Genomic DNA, 27,640 nt, shown 5'->3' with positions numbered 1-27,640 from the left:
TCTCCCTGTCCAAACGCCACCGTGAGCACAAACGGGTTGGGGATGGAAAGAGGAGGAGGGAAATGGTGAAAGGGAGCTCCAGCAGTGCCACGGCTCATTCCCAGTGTCTGCTGTGTTTCCCTTCCCTGCCCTGCCAAATCTTCCCCAGCAAACGGGAACCCACAGGCTCAGGAATCATTTCCCTGGATGTTCTCCATGGCAAAGGCTGTGCTGCCTGCACGGCTCCCCAATTCCTCACACCCCAGAACACCAGGTATGGGATGGGTGTGGGGGGGATTTGGGTTATTCCACTCAGCAGCAAAACCTAAAGAGCTGAGGGAGCTGAATCCCATTGAACAAACGGCCTGGAGTGTTTCAGGCTCCTCATTGCTGCTGCCCTGCTCTCCTGGGCAGAACCTGTCAGAGCTGCCATGTGCAGTGATGGCACCAATCTGCCAGGAGAATTCCATACCCAGCACCAGCTTCCCATGGCAGGCATCCTTCAGATCCCACATGGCAATCCCAGAGGATCCCTGATGCTGGCACAGCCCTGCCAGCACATGCAGTGCCAGCTCATGCAGTGCCAGCTGTGCCCACCTTGTGCCCAGCGCAGAGCACTCAGTGCCACCTCCAGGGCACACCTGCAGGGATGGGCACTGCAAAGCTCCCTGGGCAGCCCCTGCCAAGGCCTGAGCTCCCTTTCCATGGGCAAATTGCTGCTGCTGTCCCAGCTGAGCCTGCCCTGGCCCAGCCTGAGGCCGCTCCCTCCGCTCCTGTCCCTGTTCCCTGCGAGCAGAGCCCGACCCCCCGGCTGTGCCCTCCTGGCAGGGCCTTGTGCAGAGCCACGAGGGCCCCTGAGCCTCCTTTGCTCCAGCCCCAGCCCCTTCCAGCTCCTCAGGGATTCTGCAGCCCCTTCCCAGCTCCTCAGGGATTCTGCAGCCCCTCCCAGCTCCCTCAGGGATTCTGCAGCCCCTTCCCAGCTCCCTCAGGGATTCTGCAGCCCCTCCCAGCTCTGTTCCCTGCCCTGGACACGCTCCAGCCCCTCCAGGGCTCTCCTGCAGGACCAGAACTCAGAACTCCTTTCCTTGCTCTCCACTGAGGCCACCTGAGCCACAGCCACCTGTATCCCCTGGGGAAGCGCCCTCTGTGCAGGGCATTTTCCAAACTCGCTGACAAAACCGGGGGAATGAAGATGTTTCCATCCCAGTTTGGGAGTCACCAGGCCCCACTCACTCCAACACAACCCCTGCTCAGTTCATTCTCTGTGTTCTGCTGGATCCACGGGCCAGGCTGGGATTTTCCAGCGTTCCCGAGGGAGCTCAGCCGTGTTCCATTGCAGTGGGGTCTGTGTCTGATTCTGTCATGCTCCCCTGGCAATCCCAGCTCCTGCCCCAAGGCCCTGCCAGGCTCCGCAGGGAGATGGGATTTGGCACCTCAGCTCTGCATCCTCGCTCCCAGGCCCGGAGCCCAGACCCCCCCTCACCTTTTGGCATCTCCCCCTGCTTTCTGAGCGCCCAGAGGGCCCAGCTTCCCGCGGCCCAGCCCAGGTGAAGGGAACAGAGGCGCTCTGTGCTCCGCGGCCCGGCCTCGCAGGTGCTCGAGGAACTTGGCCGGGGACGCCGCCCCCCCGGCACATCCATTTTACCTTCTGGCCGCCTCTAATGAATCATTCATCCCTTTCTGGGCACGGAGAACGGGCAGCCCCGGCCCCGGCTGCCTCCCCCCGGTTTGTTCCCTTTCAGCCGCGCTCTTCCTGCCGCTTTCTGCCCCCTCAATGGGCGAGGAGCGAAACCGGATGGCTGGATGGAGCGCTGGGAAATGACTTCAGAGCCACCTTTGTTCGAGCCCGCTCTCGCTGCCCGCTCTTGGCCGTGTGTGGCTGTGAATGAGGCGCTCGGGCAGCCCCGGCCGGGAGCGCTCCCGTCCGAGCTGGCAGCGGCCATGGGCACCACAGACTGCCCGTGGCACCGCGCTTTGTGCTGCACATTGGGCACGGGCTCCGAGCAAATTGTGCCTGTGCACGGCCGCGGTGTCAGCCCACGGAGCGCTGGCTCTGCCATTGACTCCAGAGAGGCTCCAAGCACGGGCCTGGCTCCCGTGAGCAAAGCCAAGGCTCTCAAAGGGGTTTATGCACCGGCCTTTTGGGATTTCACAGCTCTGAGCGTGGGCCTGGCTCCCGTGAGCAAAGCCAAGGCTCTCAAAGGGGTTTATGCACCGGCCTTTTGGGATTTCACAGCTCCAAGCACGGGCCTGGCTCCCGTGAGCAAAGCCAAGGCTCTCAAAGGGGTTTATGCACCGGCCTTTTGGGATTTCACAGCTCTAAGCGTAGGCCTGGCTCTCGTGAGCAAAGCCAAGGCTCTCAAAGGGGTTTATGTACCGGCCTTTTGGGATTTCACAGCTCTGAGCGCTGTCCCAGCTCCCGTGAGCAAAGCCAAGGCTCTCAAAGGGGTTTATGCACCAGCCTTTTGGGATTTCACAGCTCTGAGCGCTGTCCCAGCTCCCGTGAGCACAGCCAAGGCTCTCAAAGGGGTTTATGCACCGGCCTTTTGGGATTTCACAGCTCCAAGCACGGGCCTGGCTCCCGTGAGCAAAGCCAAGGCTCTCAAAGGGGTTTATGCACCGGCCTTTTGGGATTTCACAGCTCGGCCTGGCTGCTGAAAGGCCAGAAATGATTTTGCGCTGATTTTCTGTCTGTGACATTGTTCAAGGGAGCGTTTGACTGTCACAGATAACTTTTATGAAAAATCCTTTCTTTAGGATTTTTCCTCCTGAGAAGCTGGGAGGCCTCAGGAACAAAATGTAAACATTGGTTATCTGCTGCTGTGGGATGCAACAGGTGCATCTGGGATTGGTCTCATGTGGTTGTTTCTGATTAATGGCCAATCACAGCCAGCTGGCTCGGACAGAGAATCTGGGATAGTTGCTTTTGTTATCATTCTTTCCTTTCTATTCTTAGCTTAGCCAGCCTTCTAGTGAAACCTTTTCTTCTATTATTTTAGTATAGTTTTAATGTAATATATATAATAAAATAATAAATCAGCCTTCTGAAACATGGAGTCAGATCTACATCTCTTCCCTCATCCTAAGACCCCTGTGAACACGGTCACATTTGACTGCTCATTTCAGGGTGTTACACAAAGAAAAACTCTCTAACTTCTATGTCCTCATCAATTTTCAGCGAGTTAAACCTGTGTCTGGCTGCGTTTTGCACTGAGCTGTTGTGGGGTAACAGAGCCCAGCCGGCTGCTACAGGGAAGATATTTGCCCTCCAGTTATTTTTACTGAAGCTCCTGGTGTCTGCAGCAAAACGTAAATATTCACTCCACAGAATTATTTGCAAGTGGCAGTTCAGTTTGCCTTTTGAGCGTCTGCACCAAACAGAAACAATAACCGAGTTTGAGTTAAGAATGACTCAATCCAGCCTTTGCACAGCTCCCGTGCCTGCAGGTGGAAAATGGATTATTGATATGAAAACGGGGAAAAACAGGAATCCACCACACACATCATCCTCTCTAAACCCTACAGAGTGCCAGCTCAGGGCTGTGCTGGTCCTGCTCCATTCCCACCCGCTCCCCAGTGGCACAAAGGATTTGGGCTGGGCTGGATTGGTGACTTTGGGTGGCTCTGGTGAGGCACAGGGGGCAGCTGGGGGACCCTGAATCCCTTCAGCAGGGCTGGGAGTGAGCCCAGAGCTGTGGGGATGGACAGGAGCCCAGGCTGGATTGGAGCAGAGCTTTAGGAGCCCCCAAAAACCTCTGGGCAGGAGCCATTGGTGCCGCTCTCCCCTCTCCCCACACCCCAATTTCCCATTTCCCCCCTATTTTCTCCCTCTTGCTGTAGCCCCATTTCTCTTCACAGAGAAAAGCAAGGCAATTCTTCCCAGGAACGTTCTTATCTCATTTGCTGTGCCTGTGTTTGTGCAAAAGTAGGGTGCAATATGGAGATGGGTTCCCCAAATGGTGCTTTGCATGGTGGTTTGGATTTCTGATGTTGTAAACCTTGTTTTAGTGATATAATAGATGTTCAACAGGTAAAGAATCTCCTCGATCATTTTACACCAGCACTTGACTGAGGTTTTGATTGGTAGTGGATAAACCTCCCAAGGTGTGTTTGTTCTCTCTCCTCCCTCCTTGTCGCAGACATATTTTTATGAAAATCCTTTCTTAGGATATTTTCTTCCTGAGAAGCTGAGAGGCTCCAGGAACACAATGTAAACAATGGTTTTCTGCTGCTGTGGAATGCAACAGGTGGGTTTTTGATTGGCCCATCTTGGATGTTTATCAATAATGGCCAATCAAGGCCGAGCTATCTTGGACAGAGTCCTATTCAGCTGGCTTTTGTTATCATTCTTTGCTATTCTATTGTTAGCTTAGCCAGCCTTCTGAGATAAAACTTTCCATCTATTCTTTAGTATAGTTATAATGTAATATATATCATAAAATAATAAATCAATGTGACGGTGGTCACAAGGGTTGCAGGTGAAGAGAGAGGAGAGAATGTTGACCTCATGTTCAGAAGGTTTGATTTATTATTTTATGATATATATTACATTATGACTATACTAGAAAGAATAGAAGGAAAAGTTCTCAGAAGGCTAGTTAAGCTAAGAAGAGAAAAGAATGAATAACAAAGGAGCTCTCTCTGACTCTGTCCCAGAGAGAGCTCGGTCCTTGATTGGCCATTAATTATACACATTCAACATGGGCCAAACACAGGTGAACCTGTTGCACTCCACAGCAGCAGATAACCATGGTTTACATTCTTTTTCTGGGGCCTCAGCTTCCCAGAAGGGAAAATCCTAAAGAAAGGATTTTTATGAAAAGACGTCTGCGACAAATCAAGCCTTCTGAAACATGGAGTCAGGTCTACATCCCTTCCCTCATCCTGAAAACCCCTGTGGCCACTGTCACTCCTCCTGCCACCTCCCGAGGTGTGTTTGTGCCCTCTCCTCTCCTCCTGCCACCTCCCGAGGTGTGTTTGTGCCCTCTCCTCTCTTCCTGCCACCTCCCGAGGTGTGTTTGTGCCCTCTCCTGTCCTTCTGCCATCTCCCTAGGTGTGTTTGTGCCCTCTCCTCCTCCTGCCACCTCCCAAGGTGTGTTTGTGCCCTCTCCTCTCCTCCTGCCACCTCCCGAGGTGTGTCTGTGCCCTCTCCTCCTGCCATTTCCCGAGGTGTGTTTGTGCCCTCTCCTCTCCTCCTGCCATCTCCCAAGGTGTGTTTGTGCCCTCTCCTCCTTCTGCCACCTCCCAAGGTGTGTTTGTGCCCTCTCCTCTCCTCCTGCCACCTCCCGAGGTGTGTTTGTGCCCTCTCCTCCTGCCACCTCCCAAGGTGTGTTTGTGCCCTCTCCTCCTGCCACCTGCCGAGGTGTGTTTGTGCCCTCTCCTCCTGCCACCTCCCAAGGTGTGTTTGTGCCCTCTCCTCCTCCTGCCATCTCCCGAGGTGTGTTTGTGCCCTCTCCTCCTTCTGCCACCTCCCGAGGTGTGTTTGTGCCCTCTCCTCCCTGCTGCCATCTCCCGAGGTGTGTTTGCTCCCTCTCCTCTCCTCCTCCTGCCCCTGCTGGCCGGGGTGCCCGGTGCTGTCACCCAGCACGGCCGCCTGTCCCCGCTGCCATCGGGAAGGTGCCCGGGACACAAAGGGCCGGCCCTTGGTGCCAAGTCTGGGCTGGCAGCGCGGCTCGGTGCCACGGGAGCGCCGTGCCAGGGGCTCTGCCTGCCGGGAGGAGACCCCGCTCCTTTCCAAGGGCTTTGCTGCCTTTCTTTCGTTCTTTGTGTCTTTTCCTCTCGGAAATAGAAAGAAAGGGAAGGGATGGTGGCCACCAGGATTGAGCTCTTGCAACAATAACTGAAACCTTTTGGGGTTTAATGTATTTTTTTTTTCCATCCTCCAGGGATGAAAAATACCCTCCCAGGAGGAAAAAAACCCCGAGGAAACAATCAAACCCCTGCAGTGCAGCAGGAGTTGGACTTCAATGACTTTGTGGGTCCCTTCCAGCTCAGGATTTTGTGGCTCTATGAAGTCTAAGCAGCCATTTACAGCTTTGAGCCTGGCACATTTTATTGAGCAGGAGAATCACAGAATACTCAAAGTTGGAAGAGATGCTTAAGATCAACAAGCCCAGCATTTCCACTGTGAAATGCCCTGTATTTCACTCTTATAATTCCCTTGGAGAAGGAAAAATGTGAGTGTCCAAAGCTCCTGTCCCACAGTAGGAGACCCCAACCCTGTCCTGGATCCTTGGGGTGTTGTTGCTGGAGAAGAGGTTGTGAACAGGGTGTGAAACAGAGAAACAGGACAAGAGGGTCAGGAAAAAACTCAAATCTTCATCTTCATCCTGGCTTTACTTTGGACAAGAAGGAAAAAGATCCCATCTCACCACGGGGTCCTGGTGCCACTTTCTCTGATCAGAACTCCCAAGGGGAAGCCTTGGCTCCCAGCAAAGTCCTCCGTGTAGTTTAGAACTTTAAACTTTAAGTTAAAACTTTTAAGTTTTCTACTATGTGATATTACACACTTTTATTTAAACTATATACTTATAATTTTAGTCTTATTATTTAATTTTGGAAGAGATTTTTACGGTTCCAGGTCAAATGCAGTGCTCTCTTGGGGGTCAGTGCCTGTCAGCACAGAAAGTCTGGAATTCTCAGTGACCAGGGTTCCAACACTCCCTCATCCCAATCCCTTCTTTTCCTGTCCAAGGGAGGTTTGTCCATGTGATGGACACTGTGTCCATGGACACTTTGTTCCTGGGACAGTGGGAGGTGTCCCTGCCACGGCAGGGGTGGCACTGGGTGGGCTTTAGGGTCCCTCCCAGCCCAACCCAGCCCAACCCAGCCCAACCCAGCCCAACCCAACCCAACACAATCCAACCCAACCCAGCCCAACCCAACCCAACACAATCCAACCCAACCCAGCCCAACCCAACCCAACACAATCCAATCCAACCCAATCCAACACAACCCAACCCATCCCACCCCAATTCAATCCAACCCAGCCCAATTCAACCCAACTCAACCCATTCCACAATCCAGGGAAAAGTCCATCCTTGGGAACTTCAGTCCCAGCAGCTCCCCCAGGTCAGTCCCCTCATGCTTTCCCTCACCTGCACTCGGTTTTTCCTCCGTGCTGAATTTCTGCAGAGGTTTTGTGAGAGGAACAGGGAGTGTGTTCCAGTTGGCAAACCGAGCTCTGGACTCTGGAGGCACAAACCCCAGGAGTGAGAGGTTTGCTCTGCTTCTGCCTCCTCACAGTGTGAGGTTTCTCTTTTCTCCTTATGGATCTGGGTATTTCAGCCAGCAGGAAAACAGCAGAAAGTGCTTCCACTTTGGTGTTTGTAGAGCACAAGGGATTTTGGCAGAGGGTCAGGGCTGCTGAAGGGTCCCTGATATTCTCTGACCTGTGGGTGTTCGGGGATTCAGTCCCAGCTCTGCCCTCGTGGGAGGCACAGCTGCTCCTCAGCAGGATTTTGTGTGTTCTGAGCCCAGGCATGGCTGGCCATGGGAGGATGGGACCCCAGGGACCCCCCAGTGCCAGCCCTGCCCTGCCCAGAGCCCACCAAGCCCAGCCTGGGCATCCCTGGCAGCGCTGGCCAAAGGCTCCTGGAGCTGTGGCAGCCTCGGAGCCGTGCCCATTCCCTGGGCAGCCTGGGCAGTGCCAGCACCCTCTGGGCAAGAACCTTTCCCTGCTGTGCAGCCTGAGCTGGCCTGGCCCGGCCCCAGGCGCTCCCTGGCGCTGTCCCTGTCCCAGAGCAGAGCTCGGAGCTGTCCCTGCGCTGCCCCTCGGGAGGAGCTGCAGCCCCGGGGAGCTCTGAGCTCAGGCTGCTCCAGGCTGGACATCCCAGGTGTCCTAATCCACTCCTCCTCCTTTTGTCAGTGCCTTGGCACCCTTAAAGATCTGATATTTAATATTAAAGATCCCTTAAAGATCTAATATTTAATAATTAGCTAATCAATATTAACTCCAGCTTCCGAAGGTGCCGTGCCCTGGCACTGCCAGCTGGGAGGGGACATCCCATCACCGCCTTTGGCACTTGGCAGGGAGAGCATTGGCATAACCCAGCCACAACCTGCCAGGGCACAGCAGCAGGACGAGCGGGGTGCTGCTCTGCATTTGAATCCGGGGGGACAAACGGAGCCGGTTCAGGAGCCCTGGGGAGAAAAGAGAACCCTTCAGGAGCAGCGGGGAGAGAAAGGAGCATCCTGCAGGAGCAGCCCCGAGAGCAGAGCCCCAAAAGAGAAAGGAGCATCCTGCAGGAGCAGCCCCAAGAGCAGAGCCCCAAAAGACAAAGGAGCATCCTGCAGGAGCAGTGGGGAGAGCAGAGCCCCAAAAGAGAAAGGAGCATCCTGCAAGAGCAGCAGGGAGAGTAAAGCCCCAGAGTGAAAGGAGCATCCTGCAGGAGCAGCAGGGAGAGTAAAGCCCCAGAGTGAAAGGAGAATCCTGCAGGAGCAGCCCCAAGAGCAGAGCCCCAAAAGAGAAAGGAGCATCCTGCAGGAGCAGTGGGGAGAGCAGAGCCCCAAAAGAGAAAGGAGAATCCTGCAGGAGCACTGGGGAGAGCAGAGCCCCAGAGAGAAAGGAGCATCCTGCAGGAGCAGCATGGCCAGAAAGGAGCATCCTGCAGGAGCAGCCCCAAGAGCAGAGCCCCAGAGTGAAAGGAGAATCCTGCAGGAGCAGCCCCAAGAGCAGAGCCCCAAAAGAGAAAGGAGAATCCTGCAGGAGCAGCCCCGAGAGCCGAGCCCCGCCCGCGGCCCCGCTGCTGCCCATGGAAAGGCACCAGTGACTTTGTGCGGGTGCTGAAAGGAGCTGCGAGGCCGGCCCAGATGGTCATTGTGCGACTTGGGTGGTGGCAGGATGCGGGATGCAGGCTGGGCAGCTTGAGCAGCCCCCGGCAGAGCCGTGCCAAGCATTCAGCGCCGCGCTGGCAGGACGTGGGCAGGCTCCGGGCACATTGCACAGCCCGGGCAATAAAGGGCTGCCAGGGGAGCTGGAGCCTTGTGCTCGGAATGCCAAGCGCCAGGCAGCTCCTCGGAGGAAACGGACTGGCAGAGAGTGCTGCAAATAATGCGCTGTAATCAGGAAAGAGCTGCGTTCTGGTTGTGGTGGGGTGAATTAGAGCGTCTGTACTGTCTCACCCTTCATGTGAGACTGAAAATGGAATAGAAGTTTGTAAAACATCTCTCAGTTGCCCCATCTCGGGGTCAGAAAATCCAACAATCCTCAGAGCCAGTGAGGGGAATCCTCTCCCTGTCCTGCCCAGGTGATCTCCCCCAGTTGCTGCTGCCACAGGACCCCACTGGGATTTATGAGGAAAACACTGCAAACTTTGGTTAATAACAACAGCAGCAAGATGAAATTGTCGCATGTTTTGCCTGCAGGGATTTCCAAGTCCCTTTAAAGCTGGCACGGTTTTGTTCCTGCTTTTTCACAGAAGGACTCCAAGGAGACACCCAGAATTTCTGGGGTCTTATTTGGGAATGTCCCCAGCCCCCTGTTACATCAGGAACAAATCCAGAGCAGCTGCTGTCAGCCTGGGATTCAATGGTTTTAAGTTGCTGTTGGTTAGGAGTTAACATCTGTGGGGATGCATTATGGATTGTTATTCCAAATACCTGTGGAATATAAAAAAAGAAAATCAAAAAGAACAAGTGGTTGCCCAGGGAGCTTTGCAGTGCCCATCCCTGCAGGTGTCACCTGGAGGTGGCACTGAGTGCTCTGGGCTGGGGAGAAGTCCAAAACTTAAACTGGTCTTTGAATACAGGGAGGGATAAATATGATTAATTTTTAATTTATTTGTGCCTCTGCTACCTCCAGCTTCGTGCTGGGGTCACACCTCATCAGTCAGCAGCTTTGGGAACACTTTTTCTGCTTGTTTTCAAAGCAAATCTCTGGGTTTTGGGGATGCTGCCCCAACCAGCAGCACCCACCCTGCTGACACCTACCCTGAGTTCTGATGAAAGATGAAAAACCAGCTCCAGAGCTCAGCCAGGCTTCCCAAGGCTCCCTCCAGAGCTTTGTCTGACCCAAAGCAATGGAAATAAGTCTAAGGCTGTGGCAGAGTCCAGAGAAAATCCCCGTAAAGTCAGGTCATTATCTGGATGGGTGGGTAACTTAATCAGATTATTGATTTATTAAACACCATTCAGCTTCTGGGGGGCTTGGGGGGCTCTGGGGGTTTTGTTGCAAACACAAACCCAGCAGATTTCTCCCCTGCTCCTTAATTAAAGGAGAGTGGCCCTTGGAAACCACCAGGACAAAATCCAAAATCCCTTTGCTCTCACAGGGCCTCCAGCCCAAGATCAGAGAGTGCAGCAGGACAGGGGCAGTCCTGGGATAAAGTGACTTTTGTCCAGGCCAGTGTGAGGCCAGGTATTGGTGTTAATTAATTAACCCAAATGCCTTACAGGAGCCACAGAACTCCTCACAAAAAGGCTGAAACAGGCTGAAAACGAAAAGCACCCATGCAGTGTTTTAGGGATGCTGGTTTGGAGGTGGATGTTGGGAATCAGAGCTCTGGGAGCAGCACCTCCATTTAAATAAAAAATAAAAAATAAAAAATAAAAAATAAAAAAAGAAACTCTTCTGTCTGTTCTTGGTGCTGCAAAATGGGCAGGTCACGGTGGCTTTGTGCTTTCAGGAGTGGCTGATAAACCCCAAAGTTCTGCTTGGGTCAATCCAGACCTGGAGCCTCCTGAACGGACAAGAAAAGGGGAGGGAAAAGGTACCTGGAGCAAAGGAAGGGTTTGGGAAGGGCTGAGAGGGAGGAGAAAGGAAGGAAATCCAAAGATGACGCTCAAATCATCTTCCACTCCTCAGGATTCTTGGACTTAACCCCCCCTTATATTGAGCTGGAATTTATTGGAATTTTTAAACTGCACTTCCATAAAGAACTGGTTATAAAATGATTTCATATCAGATTTGTCACATTAGGATGCCCAAAGATTGATGGAATTGTTCAACAGCAGCTGAGTTCTGGTTCCCTGGGCTCACAGGGTGCTTTTCAAGTGACTCAAGTATTAAAATACTTCTATTTTCTTTTGGCACTCCTTGAACAAACCCCAGAATGTTGTCCCTGCTCAGCTGCCTGGGGCAGCAAACTCCTCCAGGAGGGACATTGCCCATGGAGCTGTCCCTGTGCTGGGCCAGCAGAGCAGCCAGGAATGCTGCCAGGATCCTGGGCTGGGCACTGCAATTCCATTGGAGTTGTTCCATGGGATCCCAGGATCCTGGGCTGGGCACTGCAAACCCAGGACCTGTTCCATGGGATCCCAGGATCCCAGACTGGTTTGGGCTGGGAGGGACCCCAAATCCCACCCAGTGCCACCCCTGCCATGGCAGGGACACCTCCCACTGTCCCCAGTGTCCAGCCTGGCCTGGGCACTGCCAGGGATGCAGGGGCAGCCCCAGCTGCTCTGGGCACCCTGTGCCAGGGCCTGCCATTGCTTTTCCCTTCATCCATTCCAGACCAAGCTGGGTGGGGCTTGGAACAACCTGGGAATGTGGAAGGTGTCCCTGCCCACGGAACAAAGTTATTTTTAAAGTCCCTCCCCACCCAACACATTCTGGGATTCAGTAATTTTAATTTCATGTTGGTTAGGAGTTAACATCTGTGGGGATGCATTATGGATTGTTAATCCAAATACCTGTGGAATTAAAACAAATAAATGCACAACAGGCTGCCCAGGGAGCTTTGCAGTGCCCATCCCTGCAGGTGTGCCCTGGAGGTGGCACTGAGTGCTCTGGGCTGGGCACAAGATGCCCGTGGGGCACAGCTGGCACTGCATGGGCTGGCAGGGCTGTGCCAGCCCCAGGGATTTGGGATTCTGTGAACTGACACTCCTGCAATCACATGGAATTGTATTCCCTGCTCTGGAGGGAAGCTGTTGTACCGTGGGTGACAAGCTCCTCTTTATTTGTGCTTCTTGAGACACCAGTTTATTTTTTCTCTGTGATTAAAAACCTCTGGGTCTGTTTAAATGCATGATTTTGGGAATGGAAAGGGATCCAAACCGTTGCTGTTTCTCCCTGCAGAGTCTGAGTGTCCCTTCCAATCCTATCCCTGCATGAATCTGCCCTGACTTGGGTTTTTTATCATATCTGGGAAAATTAAAAAATGACAGCCTGAGGCCTCTTGGGCATCATCAGCAAGTGGGAATTAGGCTCCTTTTCTGGGAAGGAAAAAGAAATGAGAAAAAGAACATCCCCCAAAACCCAGCTCTCTCAATTGATTACACTTGGGAAAAAAAATCTGCATGGGCTCCCAGACTGAAGCAAACTAAAGACATCTCCCAGCTCCTTGGTCTTTTCCCAAAGAAACTCCCTGCCTGACATATGCAGGATCAATGAAACAATGCCATGGCCATAATTACCGGGGCAGTAATGAAATTGGAAGGAGAGAGACAGCAGGCAGAAGACCTTGAAACAAAATCTTCAGCCTTATTTAGCCTGGTTTGGGTTTGGTGGGGTTTTTTTTATGTCAGGGTTGTTTTTTTTTTTTGAGTGGCAAAGTAGCCCCACTTGTCAATCAGCTACCTCGCAGCTCTAATGGATTCTGGTGTTTAGGGGGTCAGCCCCGAATTTAATTTAACATCTTACAATACGCCCACATGGCCAGAAAATGTGGCCAGCTTGATAGGGTTCACTGAGCCAAAGGAGTGGGACCAAAACAGGGCATTAATGTATAGGGGAAGAATGGCTGCAATCAGTTCCCTTGTGAATTGGACACAGAACTTGGAGCTGAGGCAATTATCAGCCATCGGGGATTAATAGGGAAGTGTGAATGCCAAGCTGTATATGTTAGGGGCAGAATATGTTGCCTATAGAAAACAACAAAGAGCGTTTCTTACTATTAAGTGAGATTAAACGTAATGGCCTGATTTAATCACAAAGGCAGAATTAAATTCAGATGGCAACTTCAAAGTGGACACATGCACAGAGCCCACTGCATACATTTACATATAGCTGGCATAGCTTGGCTCCCAGCACAATGGGAGAAACTTTCTTTGGCCACTTAAACAATTTTCTATTCTTGGCTTTTTGTGAGCACTCACTGTATTTAGCCCGAAATTGCTGTTGGTTAATAAGATGGAGCTAAGAGTTATATTTATTCATGGAAGCCCTACTTTTTAATTCTTCCAAGGGGGGGAAAAAAAAAAGAAATTCCACAAAAAACCACAACCAAACAGAAAAACCCCCAACACACCAAGCCCAGAGCAAAGGGTCAGGGAGAGCAGCCAGGCTGGGATCCCAGAGATCTGCTGGGCTGGGCTGGGTTGGGCTGGGTTGGGCTGGATTGGGTTGGGTTGGGTTGGGTTGGGTTGGGCTGGGTTGGGCTGGGCTGGGCTGGGTTGGGTTGGGTTGGGCTGGGTTGGGCTGGGTTGGGTTGGGTTGGGTTGGGTTGGGTTGGGTTGGGCTGGGATGGGCAGGGATGGGCTGGGTTGGGCTGGGTTGGGTTGGGTTGGGCTGGGCTGGGCTGGGTTGGGTTGGGTTGGGTTGGGTTGGGCTGGGTTGGGCTGGGTTGGGTTGGGTTGGGTTGGGTTGGGTTGGGTTGGGCTGGGCTGGGTTGGGCTGGGCTGGGCTGGGTTGGGTTGGGTTGGGCTGGGCTGGGCTGGGTTGGGTTGGGCTGGGCTGGGTTGGGCTGGGTTGGGTTGGGTTGGGTTGGGCTGGGATGGGCAGGGATGGGCTGGGTTGGGCTGGGTTGGGCTGGGCTGGGTTGGGTTGGGTTGGGTTGGGCTGGGTTGGGTTGGGTTGGGTTGGGCCGCCCTGTCGACGGGGGTGGCACAGCTCCCACATCCCTGAGCTTTCCTGTCCCCTTTCCCAGGGTCCTTCTGTCCAGCTACATCCAGGTGGGACCACCAATCCCCATTGCCCCATTCCCTCCTTCCCCAGGAAAGGATCCCTGGAAGAGGAGCAGGGCCTGTGCCTGACTGAGCCTGACCTGCTCTGCTCCTTCTGGTCCAGTTCTGCTGGGCCTGCCCCACCTGTGGGAGCCACCATGGAGCTTTCCAAGAGCAGCAGGTCCTGCTGGACCCAGTGGCGCTGGGGTGACAGTCCCAGTTTGGCTGATGGCAGCACGTTCCTGCTCCCACATGTTCCACAGGCCAGAGGAACTTCTGCAGGCCCAGCAGAACTGGACCAGAAGGAGCAGAGCAGGTCAGGGTCAGTCAGGCTCAGTCAGGCACTGGGGCTAGGAGCAGCCTGGGACAGTGGGAGGTGTCCCTGCCATGGCAGGGGTGGCACTGGATGATCTGGAAGGTCCCTTCCTACCCAAACCATTCCATGATTCCATGTGCAAAGCCCACTCAGCCTTGGAAGCTGGCTGGGAGCCTTTTTGCACACACACAGAACTCCCTTCAAGGCTGGCATAGCAGTGCCTGGCACGTGGAGAAAGTGGGAATAAGGGTCTGGGATGGGAACAGCTCCTCAGAGCTGGGTGGCATTGGCAGGGTGTCAACAGCACCCTCAGCAGAAGGAATTTGGAGGAAAAGGATCAGAAGCCACAGAGACCAGCCATACATCTCCCAGTCCCAAAATTCCCAGGCTCCAGGTCAGCCCAGCACAGCTCACATGGAGAGGAGCAGCAGCTCCTTGTGCAGGGCCAAATCCACCTCCCCTGGGAGGGACCTTTAGGAATCCACTCTGAGGTGTAAAAGGTCCCTCAGGAAGGTTGTTCCTTCTGCTAAAGAAATCCAAGGCAGTCTCAGAGCACAGAGCCTGGAGCTCAGCTCCACCCCAAAAATGCTGAGGTGGATCCCCATGTGCTGCTCAGTCACTGACCCTTGGGCTGCCTTCCTCAAGGATGGAAATGGGACAGATTTCCTCTCAGGGAGGATTTGCCCATGGAAAGGGAGCTCAGGCCTTGGCAGGGGCTGCCCAGGGAGCTTTGCAGTGCCCATCCCTGCAGGTGTGCCCTGGAGGTGGCACTGAGTGCTCTGGGCTGGGGACAAGGTGCCCATGGGGCACAGCTGGCACTGCATGGGCTGGCAGGGCTGTGCCAGCCCCAGGGATTTGGGGATTGTGTGACCAGAGAGAGCAGAGGAGAAGCTCCCTTCCCTCAGCTCCAGCAGAACCTCTGGCCTCCATGGGCAAGGACCCAGCCCCAGGGTGGCTTCTCTGGGGTCTCCCCAGCCCCATGAGGATCTGCCTGAGCCCTGCTCTGTGTCCTTGGCTGCTTCTCTCATCCCAGACCACCCCAATCCCTTCTCCTGAGTGCTCCCACCCGTACAGCCCCTGGATAAACCCACCTGAGCTCCTGAGCTGACCAAACCTCCCCTCTGACTCCTCACGTGCTGCAGTGCAGGAGGATTTTACAGGGTCTGTCTGAGATTCCTCCTGGGAACAGCAGGAAAGGCACCAGAGCCTCCAGATAAACCCTCCAAAGGGGAATCCTGAAATCCCTGCTCCTGCTCCATCCTCCTTCCAGCTCAAATCAACTGAGGGACATCTCAGGAGGGAGGAACAGAGCCACAGGCCTGGCTGGAGGGGAGCACCGACTTTTCCCCCTGTTCTTTGTCACTCACTGAAGTATCGAGGTGGTGACACTCAGGGGGGAGGTTTGGAAATGCCCAGGAATTTCTGGGGTGTCAGAGCCCCTCACCCACAGCATTCCCTTGGGATGGGAGCGAGATGGAGTGTGACGGTGTTCGCAGGGGTTCCAGGATGAGGGAAGAGATGAGGATCTGACTCCATGTTTCCGAAGGCTGATTTATTATTTTATGATATGGATTATATTAAAACTATACTAAAAGAATAGAAGAAAGGATTTCATCAGAAGGCTAGCTCATAGAAAAAGAAAAAGAAGGAATGATAACAAAGGCTTGGGACTGACTGAGACAGTCTGGACAGCTGACTGTGATTGGCCGTTAATCAGAAACAACCACATGAGATCAATCCCAGATGCACCTGTTGCATTCCACAGCAGCAGATAACCATTGTTTGCATTTTGTTCCTGAGGCATCTCAGCTTCTCAGGAAGAAAGATCCTAAGGAAAGGGTTTTTCATAGAATGTGTCTGTGACAGAGGGGAATCACCGCAGCCCCTCTCGGGATCAGCTCTCCCTCCCTGCTCCCGTAACCCCGGCACTCTGGCGGCTCTGAGGACACGGCCCAAATCCTCTCAGCGCCTCTTGGAGAGCCGGGCCACTCTGCGGGCACAAAGGGCTGGAGTGCCGCTGTCACAGGTCACTCCCCGCAGCATCCCGAGAGCGCTCGAGAGGGAGGGAAGCGCTGAGCGGGGCCGCAATCCGGGACGAGGTCTTAACCCCGGCCCCGCACGGCACATAAAACATCTCGAGTGCCACCGGGATAAAACATCTCGAGTGCCACCGGGACTCCGGTCTCTGGGCAACTGCGGGGGAATGAATGAATGTCCCCGCTATGGCAACGGCGCTGCGGCCGGGAGGAAAGGTCAGCCTGGTCATTGCTCACCGCCTGTGATCCCCGAGGAGCCCCGGCCGTGATCCCGGGGCCGGGACTGGAACCCGCCCGGTGCGGCCCGGCTGTGCCGAGCCCTCCTGAGCCCTCCTGAGCCCCCCCGAGCCCCCGCGGCTGCTCCGGGCCCGCAGCGCTGCCCGGGGCTCGGGGCACCTGCAGCGTTCCCTCCCTTCATCCAGCACAGCATCGCTGCCCGGGGCCGGGGCACCTGCAGCGTTCCCTCCCTTCATCCAGCACAGCATCGCTGCCTGGGGCTCCGGGGCACCTGCAGTGTCCTCCCCTCCATGCTGCACAGCATCACGGCCCGGGGCTCGGGGCACATGCAGCGTCCCCTTCATTCTGCACAGCAGCGTTTTCCTTCCTGCATCTCCTCCCTTCATCTCCTTCCTGCACTATATCCCCTTCCTTCCTGCATCTCCATCCTTCCTGCATCTCCTTTCTCCTTGCATCTCCTTCCTACATCTTCTTCCTGCACAGCATCTCAATCCTTCCTGCATCTCCTTCCTTCCTTCCTCCCTGCATCTCCTTCATCGTTGCATCTCCTCCCTGCATCTCCATCCTCCCTGCATCTCCTCCCTGCACTGCCTTCTCCCCACACCATGATGAGTATTCTGTGTCCCCACACCTGAGAGCTCTGTGCCCCCACACCTGAGGGCTCTGTGCCCCCACACTTGAGGGGTCGGTGCTCCCACACCTGATTTAACCAGCCCAAAATGAGCAGCCTGGCTCAACCTGGCTGTGCTGAGCCATGCGGCACCACAGGAGGTGCAAACGCAGCCACCCTTCCCTGAAGGTGCCCTAGGGTGACCAAGGGGACACGAGAGCCCTGAGGGAGGTGAGATTTCTGTCAATTCTGTGAGATAAACCCTGCCCTGTGCTCCCCTCCTGGCTCAAGGTGTGCCTTCACTCCAGCTCCTGACACACAAAACTTTCACTTTCCTTTGGCCCAGCCAGGCTGGGATGTGAGGATGGGCAGGGTCCAACAAAAACCATGCCAGAATTGAGTCCCTGACACAATTTCAAGCCCCCTCCTGCTGGCGGAATTCGTTGCTGGGGTAGCTGGGGGAAAGCAGGGCCCTAAAACCTTCCCCATCCCAAAGCAGGCCCTAAACCCTTCCCCATCCCAAAGCAGGCCCTAAAGCCTTCCCCATCCCAAAGCAGGCCCTAAACCCTTCCCCATCCCAAAGCAGAGCCCTAAAACCTTCCCCATCCCAAAGCAGGTCCTCCCTCCTCCCCAGACAGACCCTGAGTGCAAACACCCATGAATTCAAGTCCCCTTGTGCTGGTGCATTGGGTTGCTGGGGTAGGTGGGGGAAAGCAGGCCCCTAAAACCTTCCCCATCCCAAAGCAGGGCCTCCCTCCTCCCCAGAGAGACCCTGGATGCAAACAGCCACCCTTGGCAGCCTGGCCGGCCTCAGTGCCCCTCCTGTGCCAAGGCTGGCATGGAATTCCTTCCCAAATCTCCCCAGCTGCAGCTGGACCAGGCAGTGGGGGTGTGAGTCTGTCTGAATTTTCCCTCATCTGCCTCACGATTGTCATTGGGGGACTACTGAAGAGAAGACTCCCCCTGTCTAGAATCTGCCTCTGAAGGAGAAAGTCACATGCCACAGGCCCTGAGACCTGAGAGCACAGTGTTAAGCTATTGTTTTCACAGGTGTTGTTTGCTGTGTGCTGCACTGAGCCCAATGAGAAGAAGAAGGGGCACCGTGCCCTTTGTGCAACAACAGCCTTGGGAGCTGTCCCACCTCTCAGCCTGGCTGGACTTCTCCTGAGTTTGGGGTGGTCTCCCACAGAAAATCCTCACCTGTTTTACAACCACTGTGACAGACAGACCGAGATGTAAGAAGCCTCTCCATCAAGGACTGAGACATGGAACCCCCATGTGAAAAGGCCCCTCTGCTCCTTCCAAGGACTGGGACTGAAACCCCCAGCCCGGGGCAGGTGTGTGGGGGAGGCAAGCGGACCAAAGCGAGATGTTTGCCTGCAGGTTGTGACCACTGGACCAAGAAGACAATGGCTCTCGCTTACTGCTGAGAACATGGACTACCTGTTACTTCTATTCCTTATTGTACCTGTTTCCCCCTCCCTCACAATTTTTGATAATAAAACCCTCTGAGTTAGCTAGAGATTTTGAGATCTCCCTGATGTAACAGGTGGATCCACGACTGGACTGGACCAAAGGACTTTGTCTCTACATTTGGTAGCTATATCCCCCTCTTTCTCTTTTCTCTCTCTTTCTCTTTTTCTCTCCCTTAATCCCCCTATTGCATTTTGCGGTGGTCATTCAATAAAGGTGCATTTGTTTTGGTTATCACTGCAAATCCCATGTGCCGTGTCAGTTTTTTGCACCCTGAGATCACCCCTACAAATCATCACAACATCTGTTCACTAGGATGGATTGTGACAGGGGGAGAACTGGGAGCAGCCCTGGTGCCCTTCTGCTGTGCTGGGCTCTCCCGCTGCAGCTTCCCCCTCTGCTTCTAACCCTGTATTCCAGCTCCAGGGCTGCTGTGCCACCTCAGGGAGCTCCTGGGAGCTGGCACACAAGAAGGTCTCCTGGTCAACATTTCCATTTTTGAGCAGCAGCAGCACCTCTGGGAGGAGCACAGGGATCTCTGGAGGCTCTTCCAGCCACAGTGTCCTGTTGGGGAAGATGAAACAGGAAAGCCTTATAAATATGATGGTCTGGCAGAAGATTTTGAGAATATGGAAACTATAAGTGAGATTGAAATGAAAGCAAGCTGTGAGATCCCTCAGTTACTGAACAACTGGAAAACAATGGTGTGGCTGCTGAAGGTGATCCCCCTTTGACGGAACAACACCCTCTGCTTGCAGGCAGCTCCAAGGGTCAGAGCAGACCCTGCAGCTTGGCAGAAGGGGCCCAAAGAGGAGTTTTTAGGGTTTAAAATGTAACACAGGATGGTAATGTAATGATTCTTATAGCCTGTATGGAAATGCTATAGGATTTGTATCTTGTACTAGATTGGTTAGCGAGAATCAGAATATTCAACACAGAAGAAGATTTATTGTATTGTAACGGGAACCTCGCTCTCTTAGCTCTTAGTTCTTGCCTTTTATGCTCTTACCCCTTTTACTCTCTTATGCTGTTACTCTCCACCCTCTCACCCTCTCTCCCCCTCTCTTCTCTCTTTACTTCTCTGAGCTGTGGCTGCAGCTCCCAGCAGGGCCCTGCACCCAGGCCCTGTGCAATGAACCCCAAATCCCAGCAGGGCCCTGCACCCAGACCCTTTGCAATGAACCCCAAATCCCAGCAGGGCCCTGCACCCAGGCCCTGTGCAATGAACCCCAAATCCCAGCAGGGCCCTGCACCCCGGCCCTGTGCAATGAACCCCAAATCCCAGCAGGGCCCTGCACCCAGGCCCTCTGCAATGAACCCCAAGTTCCTGACCTGGCTGAAGAGATCTCTCATGTCCGTCCATCCTGACCGTGCAATCCCTGCCAATCCTACAGTGTCCCGAGCTGGAATGGCTTCACTCTGCTGAAAAGGCACTCAGAAATATTATATTTATATCCCACAAGCAAATAAACTCCCCACCTTTCCCAGGCGAGTCAGGCACAGCCCAGATCATTCGTCCTCTCCTGGAGTAGCGCCAGGTGCACAGCTGGCACAAATCCAGCAAGGTGCAGCAAGGGCTGGCCCTGTCCCAGGGTCTGGAAAGAACCAGCAGGGAGTTTTCTTCCTTTTGAACCAGGAATAAATGTTCTGCCAGCTCCTTAAATACTGCCAGGGGTTTGAGCAGCTCAGGTTCATAATCATGCAGAGAGGGACGGTGCTGGAACTGGGAGAGTTCATTTTCCCCAGAGGTTCTGCTCCATGATGGATGAGTTTTATTTATCACTGTCAAACACGCCTTGAAATTATCCCAGGGACATGAATATGCAGCAGAGAGAAGGGCACGGGAAGATGGGATGCATAGAGGTGATCAAGGAAAACAACATCACTTAGAAGTTTAAAAGGGATATTTTAGCCTTCATTAAGAAATCGCTTTCAAATTATTTGAAAACCACTATGAATACTCATGAGACTCAAAAGATTTAGAGCACAGTGTTCAAAGGAGCCTGTACAAGCTATTTGTGTAAATGATTCCTTTTAGCAGCTCTCGTCTTGTCTGTTTGGAAACTCGGCATTAGGGATTCACTTGTTTTCAGAGAGGAATGATTTTATAAGCAGTAAAACATCAAATACCAATTCGATTTTAAAAGCAGTAAAACACCAAATACCAATTCCCTGCTACACTGGACCCTAAAGGACAGGACCCTAAAGGCAGGCTCTTCAGGCTGGGGATTTCTCAGCACTGCTTCCTCCTCTTCCTCCTCCTCCTCCTCCCTTCCTCTGACCATTTTCACAGGGGTCCCAGGATGAGGGAAGAGACGAGGATCTGACTCCATGTTTCAGAAAGCTGATTTATTATTTTATGATATATATTATATTAAAACTATACTAAAAGAATAGAAGAAAGGATTTCATCAGAAGGCTGGTTAAGAATAGAATAGGAAGGAATGAATAACAAAGGTTTGTGTCTCGGACAGAGAGTCCGAGCCAGCTGACTGTGATTGGCCATTAATTAGAAACAACCACATGAGACCAATCCCAGATGCAGCTGTTGCATTCCACAGCAGCAGATAATGATTGTTTGCATTTTGTTCCTGAGGCCTCGCAGCTTCTCAGGAGGAAAAATCCTAAGAAAAGGATTTTTCATAAAACGTGTCTGTGACACCCTCCCATTCCACTCCTCAACAAGAACGCCCTGGGCTCAGATTTCCCCCTTTCCTGGGGTTTCTCCACCCCAGGGCTCTGCTCCGAGGTGTAAAACCAAAGCCCAGAGCCCCAGGGGTGGAAGAGCCCTCCAAGGTCACCCAGCCCAACTTTTGCCCGGTGCCTTTCTGGAACCAGATGGTCCAAAGGCTCCTGGCTGTCCCCTGCCCTGCAGGGTGTCCTGGCTGCTGGCAGCGAACCAAGCCCTGGCCCAGAACCTCGGCCAGCTCAGCGGAGCTCCTGCCCTGCCCTTCCCTGCCCGAGCACCCAGCACCTCCCACAGCCTCCCACCCAGGGACCAGAGTGGCCAGGACTTGGTTTTATTTATCCCTGAGGTGCCCTTCTGGCTCTTCCAGCTGCTGTTCTTGTGATTATGCCACAGTGGTGCAGTGCCCATCCCTGCAGGTGTCCCCTGGAGGTGGCACTGAGTGCTCTGGGCTGGGGACAAGGTGTCCATGGGGCACAGCTGGCACTGCATGGGCTGGCAGGACTCAGTTACCCCATTTATTCTGAGAAATTCATTCTGTCCATGGGGACTGGAGCTGTCAGCACAGGTGGAGATTTCCCCGCCCAAGCAGCAGAAAGAGCAGCACAGAAGGGTCCCTGTTCCCAAAAACCAAACAGCTTCACCTCCTCACCTCCCCCTGCTGCCCCTGGCACAGCTCTGTCACCCCACTGCTCCCCTCACCTGTGTGAGGCAAAACAGCGGCAGGGAAAAAGGAAAATCACACACAATAAAAAAATTACAGCAAAACCCAACTGCAGTGGGGCAGAGCCTGGGTTTAACACCAGCATGGCTCAGCAGCCCATCCCTTCCCATAATTTCCCATCCCATCCCATCCCATCCCATCCCATCCCATCCCATCCCATCCCATCCCATCCCATCCCATCCCATCCCATCCCATCCCATCCCATGTATGTGGAAAATGGATTTATAAAAAATTCCCAAACTCTGGCAGAAGGCTCACCCAGTTCGTGCACCTGTGTGCAAACCTTGGGATAAGAAATGCTGACTTAGAAATGCCATGGAACAGGACAGACATTGCTGAGAGAGAAACAGAAACAGGAACAAGTTTCAAAAGGTTCCCTTACAAAAAAAAAAAAAAGGCCAAAATACATCCTATAAAAGATGCATTGTCGTAGGACCCAGGAGGGGTAATTTAGGTGATTGGATTTGGGACATTCAGAGCATGGTGTGGTTAAAGCTGGTAGGCCAAGAAACACTTAAAGTGAATTGGAATTAGGAAATTGTTGGCTTCTGATTGAGATGGCGTGAATTATAACATCTGTAATGTCTCACCCTTCATGTGAGACTGAAAATGAAATGAAAGTTTTTAAAATACCTCTCAGTTACCCCATCTCTAAATTAAAAAAACCTCTAAATCCAACAATCCCATCCCATCCCATCCTGTTATCCCATCCCATCCCATGTGTGTGGGAAATGGATTTATAGAAAATTCCCCAAGCCTGGCACAAGGCTCACCCAGTGTGCGTCTATGTGCAAACCTTGAGACAAGAAATGCTGACTTACAAATTCCATGGAACAGGACAGACATTGCCGAGAGAGAAATTGAGCTAAAAACAAGTTTCCAAAGGTTGCCTTACAAAAAAAATGCCAAAATGCAACCTATAAAAGATACACTGTAGTAGGACCCACGAGGGGTAATTTAGGTGACTGGATTTGGGACATTTACAGCATGATGTGGGTAAAACTGATACGCCAAGAAACATTTACAGTGTTTTGTAATCAGGAAATAGTTGACTTCTGATTGTGATGGTGTGAATTATAACATCTGTATTGTCTCACCCTTCAAGTGAGACCGAAAATGGGATAAAAGTTTTTAAATATCTTTCGCTTGCCCCATCTCTAAATAAAAAAAAACCAGTAATTTAACAATGCCACGCCGTGCCATGCCGTGCCACCCCGTGCCATTACCGCGTTAACCCGTGCCACGCCGGGCTGCCCGCGCATCCCCTCTCCCTTTGTTTCCCGTACAGCGGCAGGGAGGCGGGCGGGGCTGCGGGGAGCGGGGCTCAGCCCCTGCCCGGTTGCCCGGTTCCACATCGCGGCCGAGGCGATTGCTGGGGCCGTGCCAGAGCCGTCAAGCCGAACCATCTGGGTTTGGGAAGGTTCCGCGCTTCCCAGGGCCGGCTCCATATGGGCGGCGCGGCGGGCGGCCCTGCCCTCTCCCGGGCCGCGGTGAATCGCGCTGATTGTTATTCAGGTGGGATGGCCCGGTCATGAACTGCACTAATCAAAAAACAAACTGCACCAAAACACTGCGGCTCACACGCTGGCGCGGGCCTCCCCCTGACCCCTGCGCACCAGCCGCTTCCAATGGATGTCATGCAGGTTGTTCTTCTGGATTTTTGCACCTTCCACAGTTACCAGACATCTGTGTAAATCCCCACCCCCTCGTGTTGGGCAGCAGGGTCAGTAATGTTCAACAATTCGACGTGGGAAGTCTCGCTGAGGAAGTACCAGGCCATAAATTTCCTCCAACAAGAGCCACCTATCAAGCCCGGCCTTGTTAAGAAGCTTCCCAGATATTAATCACAGGGAAGGGCCGATCCCGCAGCCTGGGATGGAGAAAGGAGCGGGAGGAGGCTGCACTGGAGCCTGCTCCTGCTTCACCCTTTAGGAGCTCTGGAATTCCCGGTGGGGCAGGGATGGCCCTGAGAGCCAGCCCGGCTCACTCTGCTCTGTGCCCTGGCGGTGTGGAATAGGTTAAATCACCCCAAAGGCGGCCGTGACCCCGGCACTTTGGGGTTTGTGTCCCCAAATCCCAAATCGCTGAGGCTGGCACAGCCCTGCCAGCCCATGCAGTGCCAGCTGTGCCCCACGGGCACCTTGTCCCCAGCCCAGAGCACTCAGTGCCACCTCCAGGGGACACCTGCAGGGATGGGCACTGCAAAGCTCCTTGGGCACCCTTTCCATGGGCAAATTCCTGCTCCCAGCTGCTCTCCATGATCACGCACGTGTGGAGCAGTTTGGGAAGTCCGAGGATGCCCAGGGTGGCATTTGAGGGTGCTGCAGGTGCTGCCTCACCTTGTCCCTCCAGTCCCCCCCTCCTGCAATGTGCTGGGCTTGTTCCCACCTCGGAATTCCTGAGGAATATCCCACCCCCATCCCAAGAGGTCTGAGTCTTTGGGGATGTGACTTCTGCTGCCTGGCTTCCTTTACTCCTGGATAAAAGGGTTTATCAGCACTTGAAGAGGCCAAGAAAATCCAGCCAAGCATTTTAGGGCCTGTTTTAGCTGTGTTAATGCTCATTATTTCAAAATGCAATGGTCCCGTTTGGGGCTTGCAGGGTTTCTGAAGTGCCGCAGGAAAGGGCTGGCTGGGATGGGAGGGAATAATGGCAAGCCACTATTTTTTATCTTTTTTATCTGAAAAGAGCCCCCCTAGGCTTCCTCAGAGCCCCCCATGTGTGCAGGGTGAACAGCCGGGCCATTGATGTGGGGCTGTGCAGAGCCTGACCCCTGCAGAACTGGAGCCCAAAATGAATTTATGCCCCTTTAATGGAGATAAAGCCAGAAGGGGAGAACATAACTCAGCCAGACAGCTCTGCTCCAGCCTCCCCTGCCTGGTTAAGAGCAACTTCTCCCCCTTGTTAAAGAAAAAAGCCCTGAGAGCCCAGGCCCTTGAAGCACTCGTGGTGAGAGGCTCATCCCTTTCCCTGGACAGGCAGCAGCTGGAGCAGCCTGGGAAGGGCTGAGGGGTGTTTGTGTGCTTGTGTGCCTGAATCCCCAAATCCCTGGGGCTGGCACAGCCCTGCCAGCCCATGCAGTGCCAGCTGTGCCCCATGGGCACCTTGTCCCCAGCCCAGAGCACTCAGTGCCACCTCCAGGGCACACCTGCAGGGATGGGCACTGCAAAGCTCCCTGGGCAGCTCCAAGGGAAGGAGAGGAAGGGATCTCATTCCCCTGGGGCATCTCAGGAGTTTGGAGGGAGGCTCTGGAACCAGCACAGCTCCCCCTGAGCACACATCCCACACATCCCCAGCAGCTCCAGAGCAGATCCAGGCAAATCTGGGTGCTGGAATCAGTGCATCCCTCTGTCTGTCCTGAGCAGCCAGGACCCCGCCGGGGGCTCAGAGACCCTGGCACACAGCCCAGAGCACCTGGGGATTTGATTATAACCCCTGGAGCAAGTTGCCAGCTTTGTATGAGGACCTGAAAGTCACACAGGTTTGAATAGTGTAATAATAAAACTATCACAGGGTGAAAATGTAGATTTTAGGATTTTTGGTATGGAGGTTATGGGGACAAGATGGAGGAATCTGGGTGTGTCCAGCCTTTCTCCTTCTTCTTCTTGTTCTCCATTTTCTGCAGTGATGTTGGCACTTTGGGGTTGGTTTAGAGTAGAAGCTCACTGTCTAACACAGGTGATAGGTATTGGGAATTAAGTGTAAATATGTAATATGTAGTTTGTAGTGTAAAAGGACAACACCGAGTGCCTGTGGCTGCCCTGCTGAGCAGATCTCGGCTGGGCAGAAAGAAAATTTTATAGATAAGAATTAATAAACAACCTCAGGACCGAAAAGTGAAGAGTCCAGACTCGTTCTTCAGCCGTGTGAGCCGAAGCAGAGACACCCTGCACATCTGGGGCTGCAATTATCAACCAAAACCCGAGATCTGGGAGCCTCCAGGCTGGGAGGATGAGCAGTTCCATCCCCAGAGGGAAAATCTGCTCTTCCCTACATAAAGTTTGGGAAGCTGCCTGAACCTGCGTGGCTGGGCCGGGAAGGGGCACAGGGGTGGCACCAAGCCCTGCTGGCACCTGGGCACAGGCTCGGCCGGGCCGGGGACGGGGTCCCTGCCGAGCCCTCCAGGAATGCGGGGCTGGAGCCGCGTCCTCTCCTTACCCCCACAGCTCTGTTTTTGTGAGCCCGGCAGAAAGTGACACTTTTTCTTTTGCTTAATTAAGTTGTTCAGAAGAGGGCTGGGCAAACAGTTGCGTCTACGTGGGGAGTCCTGAAGGGCAGAGAAAGCGCTGGGCGTTGCCAACATAAAAAGGGGGATTCTGTTATTGTTTGGGTGTAGACGGGTCATTTTTTCAAAGTTACTGCTGCCTGAGTGACCACAACCCTGCCGCAGCGGCAAAGAAAGGACATAAAGCTTCTAAATGCAGCTACCTTGGGCTCCAAAGTGGGAAGAAAAAAAAAACCAAACAAAAAAGCCCGGACGGAGCAGCGCTGGTTTTCTCTCTCCGGAGAAAGCGGGGGCTGATTTCCATACGGAGCAGGGGAATGGAGCTGCTCCAGGGGGTGAGTGACAAAACTGCTGCCAGGAGAGCTCTGGGGGTCCCTGCTGGCTGTGCATCCCCGGCCCTGCCCAGCAGCCTGGCTCTCACCCGTGCCCAGCCAGGGGAAAAGGCCCAGGAGCAGCTTCAGCCCCTCTGCACCCACCTGGCTCCAGCCTGCATCTCCCAGAGCTCTGCTACCCCAACCCCGAGGGATGTTCCCCAGATTTTATCAGGTCTCTGACCCTCGAAGCTTGGCCTGCACCTGGCTGTGGTGTCCATGTGCTGCCTCATACTCTGAGATTTTTCTGGATGTTTTACCAGCTGGGTTTCAGGTTGGGTTTCAAGTCCAGCACAATCTGGCATTTCCTACTGGGAGAGATGGAGCAGAGTGAGGATCCTGCCCCCAATGGCACAGCTGGAGAGCAGGGAAAGGTTCTTGCCCAGAGGGTGCTGGCACTGTCCAGGCTGCCCAGGGAATGGGCACGGCCCCGAGGCTGCCACAGCTCCAGGAGCCTTTGGCCAGCGCTGCCAGGGATGCCCAGGCTGGGCTTGGTGGGGGTCTCATTAATGATCCCTGTGGGCTCTTTCCCACCCAGGACATTCCATATCTGTGATTCTGTGGTCCCAGCTGAGGCTGTGGCTCAGGAGAGGGCACCCCTGCCCTGCCAGCCCCCAGGGAGGGCAGTGCCAGGTGCCCCAGGCTGGGATCCAGCCCTGTGTGTGACCCTCAGACAGTCACAGGCTCACCCTGGCTGGGATGTTCAGCCGTGTGAAACCGAAGCTGCCACAGGGGATTTGGAAGTATTCACCCCAATTTTGGCTGGAAGTTGGTGTGGGATGAGTGTCTGACACATTCTCAAAACCCAGCTGCTCTTCCCATGCCAGGTCTGGATCCAAGGTGCCAAAGGCTCCCAAACTCTTCCCATGCCAGCTCTGAATTTAAGTCCCTGAGCTCCCAACCCTTCTCTCCTTCAGGAGCTCTCCCAGGTGCAGGAATTCCGCACATCCCTGCGCCCTCCAGCCCTCCAGGGGCTGCACCGAGGGTACCCCCGGCTGCTCCCCAGGGCTGGGGCAGCCTCAGCTCCTCTTTGGCCGCTTTGCCCCGCTCGAGGTTCCTGTCCCCGTTCCAGATTCCTGTCCCTGCTCAAGGTTCCTGTCCTCTCTCGCGGTTCCTGTCCCCGTTCCAGGTTCCTGTCCCTGCTCGAGGTTCCTGTCCC

General features: G+C 53.9%; 1 long non-coding RNA gene across 1 annotated transcript in view; it reads right to left on the bottom strand.

The window, feature by feature from the left end:
* Positions 1 to 15,670: 15,670 nt before the first annotated feature.
* The window catches only part of LOC141727191 (uncharacterized), a 28,171-nt gene continuing 16,201 nt past the window's right edge, over positions 15,671 to 27,640 (bottom strand). The window contains exons 2-3 of the long non-coding RNA XR_012578238.1: positions 19,808 to 19,897; positions 15,671 to 19,039 (exon numbers count right to left, since the gene is read on the bottom strand). This is a non-coding gene — a long non-coding RNA (uncharacterized LOC141727191). The remainder of the gene's footprint in view (positions 19,040 to 19,807; positions 19,898 to 27,640) is intronic.

The sequence above is a fragment of the Zonotrichia albicollis genome, chromosome 2 (assembly GCF_047830755.1).
Source record: "Zonotrichia albicollis isolate bZonAlb1 chromosome 2, bZonAlb1.hap1, whole genome shotgun sequence".
NCBI lineage: Eukaryota > Metazoa > Chordata > Aves > Passeriformes > Passerellidae > Zonotrichia > Zonotrichia albicollis.
The sequence above is the reverse complement of the archived record's forward strand: the minus strand, read 5'-3'. Positions and strand labels throughout refer to the sequence as shown.